The sequence below is a fragment of the Sinohyriopsis cumingii genome, chromosome 5, assembly GCF_028554795.1.
Source record: "Sinohyriopsis cumingii isolate HCF-2022 chromosome 5, ASM2855479v2, whole genome shotgun sequence".
NCBI lineage: Eukaryota > Metazoa > Mollusca > Bivalvia > Unionida > Unionidae > Sinohyriopsis > Sinohyriopsis cumingii.
This window is the reverse complement of record NC_142965.1, coordinates 128,405,784-128,413,776: the sequence shown is the minus strand read 5'-3', so window position 1 is coordinate 128,413,776 and position 7,993 is coordinate 128,405,784.

The window sequence follows — 7,993 nt, the reverse complement described above, 5'->3', positions numbered from 1 at the left end:
TCATTACAACATGGCCGCTATCGCTTAACCGGCTTGATGCAGCTGTACCGTTTTTTGTGCCGTTTTCATCATATTTGTGCTTGTTGCCTGTCTTCGTCTACGTTATTGTGTTCATTATGTATTGGCTGTTCAGTTCGTATGTGTTTCTTCATCTGCTTGTTTTGGAAACGAGAACAATTAGACTTTTTCTTAACTGTCTTGTTCTACTGCTACAACTTCCATTTGAACAAACCGCCATCACGTGATACTCGCCAGTCAACCCGTTCATGCTATGATAGACCCACATTAATTGCTTTAAATGACCACTCCTTGGCTCTCCACACTACACTGTGCTCTAGACTAAACGAACTGGGACTACATTCATCATTACTTAAATGTAAACAGAAGCGAAAAAGAAATGCTGTTTCATAGCTGGCCGGCGTAGAACAGGAAGAAGAATTCCAGTTATCTCCCTTATGTCCTTTCCGGCTCAACAATTTAAAAACTTGACCGTTAATTTAAATAACCTAATTCAAATGCCTATTAAATCGTCAACCTTTGTGTCAACTATGCAAGAAATACCTCTGCGTATTGCATCATTCAATGCCCAATCAGTAGGACCACCGGAGAAGCGCACAGAAATAGTTAATTTTATCAACGGCCAGAATATCGATGTCTTTTTCCTGACAGAAACATGGCTATAAACATCAGGCGATGAGCCCAAGTGCGCGGATCTAACACTCACTGGTTACGCCATCAAGTCGTTCCCCCGCCACTCTCGCGGAGGTGGAATTGCTGTCATCACAAAGAAATCCATGATCAAACGTCTTAACCACACCACAGACCACACATTGTTTGAACTAGTGCAAACCACACTTACACTGGAGCAAAGGTCAGTCCATTTTTTCTGCCTATACCTCCCTCCTCCTAGTAGAAAAAACAAACTGACTGAATGTTTCTTTTTGGAGCAGTTTCCAAATCTCCTTGTGTATGGAAATTCGATAGGTGGCAACCTGATTATTCTTGGAGATTTCAACTTTCAGTTTTACTGTCCCAGAAACACAAACACATCAAAACTCATTGATTCCATTAATGTTTTCAACCTCGAACAGTCACTTAACCAACCCACCTTTTACGAAAAGAATTTTGTTCATCAGCTTTTACGTGAAGAATTGCTTCGTAAACTCTAAGTCAATCCGTTTCTCAATTCCGAGAGAGAGAGAGAGAGAAGAAAGGAAGGAAGTTCAAGTCATTTGATGTAGTGTCACTCGATGATGAAGACGTGACTACATTCCTGGGGAATTGAAGGTACTCGGGATCGAACTGCACAGACAAAGCCTGTTTGAGCTTCTGGCCAGCAAAACTTTATTGAAATACTCAACATATAAACTTACATTTCAGTATCAAACTACAACAAGCTCAATTTACGGATATAAGAAATACATATAAAACTACCATATTCTTTCACGTACCAACATCATGCTTGTATAATAACTGCCGTTTAGAATGTGATACAGATAATTAAATATCGAATAAATTCACGATAGTAAAGGAATCTAAAATTCAATATTTCAGACTAATATCGTAATTGAAATATATGTTACTGAATTTATTCTAAAATGTCAACATATTACGCACTATTATTCAAAGAGTATTTTATTCCTAAATTAACTATTACTTAGTATGAAGTTGGTAGCGAACGTTGCTTTTACTATAATCAATAATATAGTTATAAGTAAATATAAGTTCTTCAAACAATTAAACTTTCCGATATATTATATTAAAGAATAGCAAGAAAATATTAAAATAATCTAATGTTTAAACATATGATGTTAGGTTAACGTCTTAGCACTAAAAAATCTTATAACACTAAAAGTCTTATGCTATGAAAAATTGTACATAGATCATAATCTTACCTGCAAAGACAAAGCCTGTTTGAGCCTCTGGCCAGCAAACTGATGTCAGCCCGTGGCTGGGGCTTAATATACCCGCTTTCTTAAGACAACGCCAAATATGGCGCGCTCCTAGCCCCTGCGTTGGCCAGAATCTCAAAGCGAGGCTTCGTAGTCTCTTACAGATTATTGTCTAGGTCTATGTACATTATTACGAAAGTACTTCTGCAAGATCAGCACATTTGCCCTCCATAGGAATCTTTGGAATCTGCCTAGTTCGCTATTTTTGTAACCTGATGAATGTACTCTTTTTCTGCTGAGTCTGAGATACAAGCAATGTTTTGTATAAGACGGTTCGTACTTGATCATAATAGCGTAATCATTGTTGAATAGTAGTATATAATTGTAACACGAATAAATGGATTAAATCTCAATATATTTTAGTAGAAGCTTACTTCCAATATGATTTATCAATTTACTTCTAATACAATTTAATCAAAACTTACTCTTAATACAATTTAGAGGAATTTTCAATCTTGTTACTTGTACTAAAAAATTCTGTCCTAATACACCCATAAACATGGTCACATTTTAGACTTGATTCTTCATAGACCTGATGATAACATTCTACGGTCCCCCCTGGTATCCCATAAACTTGCATCAGATCACCTCTGCATTATATGCCATCTTGACGTATAAGTCCCTAACCCTCCACCTTTATCTGCTACTAACAGAAACCTCTGTATGATAAATAGAACCAAACTAATGCATGACATCCAAGAATACCTAACAACGTGCTTACCTCCTACAGCAGAACAACTTGATAACTGCCTGTGTTCATTGCTCAACAAACGTGTCCCAGCTACCAAGTGCAGAGTATCAATTCAAAAGTGTTCTCCATGGTATAGCAGTGTTAAGGACCAGCTTCGCATTGTTAAAAGAGACCGCCGTAAAGCTGAAAGGCTTTGGTTTTCCAACAGACTCACTATTCATAAGCAAATCTATGAAGCTTCTAAGAAGAATGTCACAAATATAGTCCATGCAGCGAAATAAGCCCACTGCGGGGGGTGGGGGTGGGGTGGGTGTTAGGAGGTTAGAAACCACAAGTTGATGTATTCAAAATTCTCAAAAGTATTCATTTCGTGACGAAAATTTCCCAATTCTTTGGTAGGGGTCTGGGAATTTTAAAGTTAGAATCATCCCTGCCACAGTAAACCTGGAAAATGCTAATACTTTGCAACCATTTTCACTACAATCTATCTATCAATGACATCTGAGCCAACATTTTACCATCATTCCTACAGGCAAAAAAGTGATACCATAATTTTCTGATTCGGTATTACCATACTCTCAGTCAAGCATGGGATTACTTTATCCTCGAGGTTTCTTGTTTACAACAGCAGCGCCCCTCACGATGAAATGACAACACTAGCGTTAAACAAAACTCTCACAGCGACGTTACAGTAGTGAATAAAGAAAACTTGTGATATATAAAATATCTGAAAGGTTCTACTCATATTTCTGTCGATACAACAATAAGAAACAGTTATACACTTTTAAGTAGAAAATGTGTCTACAAGGATTGTCTGAAACAAAATCACATTCGGAAATCGCGTACCAAAACATTACTGTTCAGTAATTATAGGTTACTGCATTTGTAGGGGAAATATGACGAGTTTTTCTGAACTATACTGCATAACATTTGGCGTGGACAATATCCCAGAAAAAGAAAGTTTGTATATTTCTATACAAATGCAGTACTCTTTTTTATACTCATTTTGCTTTTCTATCGGAGGTTTACCAATGTAAAAAAAATTACATGTAACAAAGTAAATTAATTTCTGCTACATTCCTAAGTAAATACACAAGCGTAGTTGGGTGCATAGAAACACCGGAACGCACCAAAACGCCGGAACGCACCGAAACGCCGGAACGAAGTAGAGTAGAAACACCAGAACGCACATCAGTTATATCGTATATACCATATCGTATATTGGTGGTGTATGTATAATTTATACTTGTGACATTTAACAGTAGTTATATAATAAATTAATATGTAATTTCCTTTCTGCAAGTGATGCAACATTAAACTAAAAAGAAGCTGGAAACTGCGCATTTTAGCGACAGTTCTTATAGTAACAAAATTTAATATTAACAGCGTGTAATGAATTTATAAACGAGTTTAATGCTTCAGCTCTTAATAATAAAAACATATTAATATTGATTTAATATTAATTTCTTAAATTGATTATTATGTCGTGGTTATTACTTATTAATTTTTCTTGTTATCTTAAGTTCCGAGATGTGTGAGAATTGTACAACCCAACATGCGAAACAGCTGTATAGTTTGAGTGTAACTATCATGAATTATGCGTGCAAATGGTCTAAATGCAATGAAACATGCGAGATTGGCGTGTCAATTCATTTCCGTCATTCGTTGACCTTTTTTAAAAATCTTCTGCTATTTGAAGAAGAGTATGGGATAGTGGTAGAAATGGGTTTAATACACAAAGACAAGATTTGGATCATATTTCAAAATGTATTTGTTACATATAATACACAAAGTTTCAAAATTAATATACAAATAAGGCTTGCCCACTCAGAAATAAAATAATATTAAATATAGAAACAACATGAATAAACACATACCAAGTTGTATCAATTAAATTGATAAGACTTTGGCCTCAACATACAGCCTCATTGCCAAAAAATGTATGAATCGTTGTGCATTTTTACCCGACGAGCAACATTAGCCAACATGGTGGCATATATATATATATATATATATATATATATATATATATATATATATATATATATATATATATATAACATACAAAGTAATTAGCACGTTGCCATGCTATATATTCCAAAGGACAATTTACTAGTTTATACCTGTTAATATACAAAGCATCACATAACCTACCATCAATTTATGATATAATTCCAATTAATATTAACTTTAAAACTTCTACAAATATGAACAAGAAAAGCGGGCATGCAAAGATACCAGTTTCACAGCAATCAAACATTAGATTGTTGTTTCATATAACACACAAATGTTTCAAAATTAATATACAAATAAGGCTTGCCCACTCAGAAATAAAAAAAATATTAAATGTAGCAACAACAGGAGTATACATGTTATTTAATCCTCTTAGTCTTTTGTTTCGTCACTGTTCGTTCCTTTATTTTTCGTTTTCTTTGTCCAGGTTTCTTTCCACGTGTCCTCGGAGCCACCATTTCTGAATGTCCGTCAGATGATGTCATGTATTTACTGTCTGTAACAATGAATCGTCTGAATTTTGTGTAGAGTTTATCTCTTTTTTTTTGGGTAGTTTGTGTCACCCAGTCCGTCTTCGAAATGTGAAACTTCCTGTAACTGTCAGAGAGTCGGTATTCACCAGTACCAATTAAAGCAGCAGGGAGGGCGAACAGACTATATTTGGTTCACCTGTATTTTCGCAAATTAAGACCTCCTGGGAGAACCGCAAAAAATCGTTAAAAAAAAATGCGCGATAGTCGGTGACGCGTTGAGAGCGTCGCCCTCCCTGCTGCTCAATTAAAAAATTTTATCAAGACCAACTCGATACCCTGTTCGAGGACCATGTAGGTTTATTGTTACAAATCCGTGCGGGGTTATTTTAGCACGACTAAAGAAATTTTTTAATTTATTTATATCCTTATCACCGCTGCACCAAGTAAAAATCTACAAGATAGGCATCTAGCAGATGTGAAATTAATTCACGCGTTAAATTCCATCACTGATAAATTTCTCAAGGAAAAATTAGCTAGTTGGTTAATAAAATCCGCGATGAAAGGTAAATTAACGCTAGGTGCTGGTAATTAATTATAATTACAAGTTTACCTTCTACTTCAGTAAAAGCTTCATGAGGTAGAAAATATCTACTTGTATCATGAACTTGAAGTTCGAGACGCCCTCGTTGATCTGGAGTTTTTGCATCATAGGAATAAAATTGATAATCAGCACTGATTTATCTTTAGGGACTGGCTCATCTATGTTAACTACTGTGTCGGATATGTGTTTGAACATTTTATATTATTCCGTGTAATTTCAAATGGTGATTATCTTCGTCGAACACGAAGTCCACTTCCTGCTATCAGATTTGCTGTTATATTTTTTTGTGCGTCAGATTCTAACGCTGCTAGTCTCTGATTTGCAGCTTCATTTATCACCTTACTGACCTCCGCGGGCATAATTTCGGTACTCGGTAATTTCACCGGATCTTATTTCCGTCTTATTAACCGTGCTAGTCTTTCTTTGATCGCCGAGAGCGCCTTACCAGCAGCACTAACAATTGCACCACGAACTTTTTCACTGACAACATTAATGGCTTTCATCGATAATTGTTTTGTAAGAGGACCCAATTTTGGTGCTAACCCTGCAAATAATTTTTGAGTCACATCACCAAGTCCGTCTCCGTAAGCTGTAATCTTGAGTTTACTGCTCTGATCTGCACATGTATATGTCTGTTATATATGACCATGTTATGCTATTTACTAGTGTTTAATCGCTGTAATCATCAACGAGTTCGTCAACGAGTTCTCGATAAATACCAGCATCCATGACACCACCTTGAAACAATCGCCAACAGATATCAGCTGTTCCATTAATTATTTCTGGTGAGTTGTTTCCGGCTCGTTTTCCTCCTATGAGAACTTCTAACCGCGAAACATCATTGAAAATACTATCAGGACAGGGAATACTTCCCAAACCACTGCCAATAGTGGGTGGTCTTGGAGATCGTGTAATGTTCTGACCTTTTCCATAAATTCCAAGTAATTGGGATCATTTGGGTCAACAGGTAAGTTTTTAGCGGTAAAATATAATACAGCAGGCCTCTGCTCAGGCGTCACTCTTTCAGAATATCCGGGTTTTAAATGAGAATTACGATCATCATATCTCGCAGTAAACCAGACTAAAGTAGGGTCTGAATGTTTTCGAATTTTTCTTATAGAACGTTCTTCAAACATCTCTGTGAGATTCTCTGGTAATTCGGGCCAGAATCATTGTTGTTCTGTTTGCTGCGGAGACGAAGAAGAGAGATATAAAGGATCATCTTGGTCTTATTCTTCTTCTTCAGGTGGGAAAGCTTCACTTTCCAGAACATCAGCACGAAACTGTCTTTTTTTCCCTTCCTTTCTTTTCTCCTTTGTTCTTGTGCTTCTTGTTTTTTCTCTGTTGTTCTAGTCTTTTCTCTCCCTCTTGTCGTTTTTTTTTTGTTCCTACATCATTTCATTATATCCATCCACTCCTGATAAATATATCTGAGAAGACAAATTTTTTGTGTCTAATCGATCATCACCATTGTTTACCTTCAACACCCAATCATTCCACTTATTACGACTTATATTTTTAGCATGTTCGGGTTTTAAAAAATCTTTTCTTGAATTATAACTAGCAGCAACAAACGCACCAAACTCGATTAGTTCATCACGACTTTTAGCTGCTTGTTTTTCTATTGCTGCTATACCCGATACAGTAAATTTATCCCTAAAATCAACTCCTTTTTTTACCTTTTTTGGTTTTTCAACAACACCTTCAAGTTGAGGCTGGACAGCAGCCATTTTTTCAACAGTTTCTTTTAATACTTGAATAAGACTTTCTTGTTTCTCACCTGGTTCCTTTTTAGGTCCCCTGATAGCAGTTAAAACATCTCCAGTAACCGCGGTTATAGGTTTAAACAACTGTTCCGTTTGCGCTGCGTACTCAACTTGTGCTTCCTGCCGCGATTGCACATTTTTTTTTAAATCCTCTTTTACAGGGATATATTTTTTAAGTACTTTTTCTCGCTCTCTAGCTAGTCTAGCTGTGTAAGATTCCGAGTGTACCATTATTTGGTATAGAATTTTTAATTCATAGCAGCAGGGAGGGCGACGCTCTCAACGCGTCACCGACGATCGCGCATTTTTTTTAACGATTTTTTGCGATACCCCCAGGAGGTCTTAATTTGCGAAAATACAGGTGAACCGATTACAGTCTGTCCGCCCTCCCTGCTGCTATTAATGCACTTCTCAAGTCTTTGAACAGTCCATCCACCAAGTCATTGAAATGAGATACAAATTCTGTCAGTGGCTTCGATTTCCAATCTACAATCTGC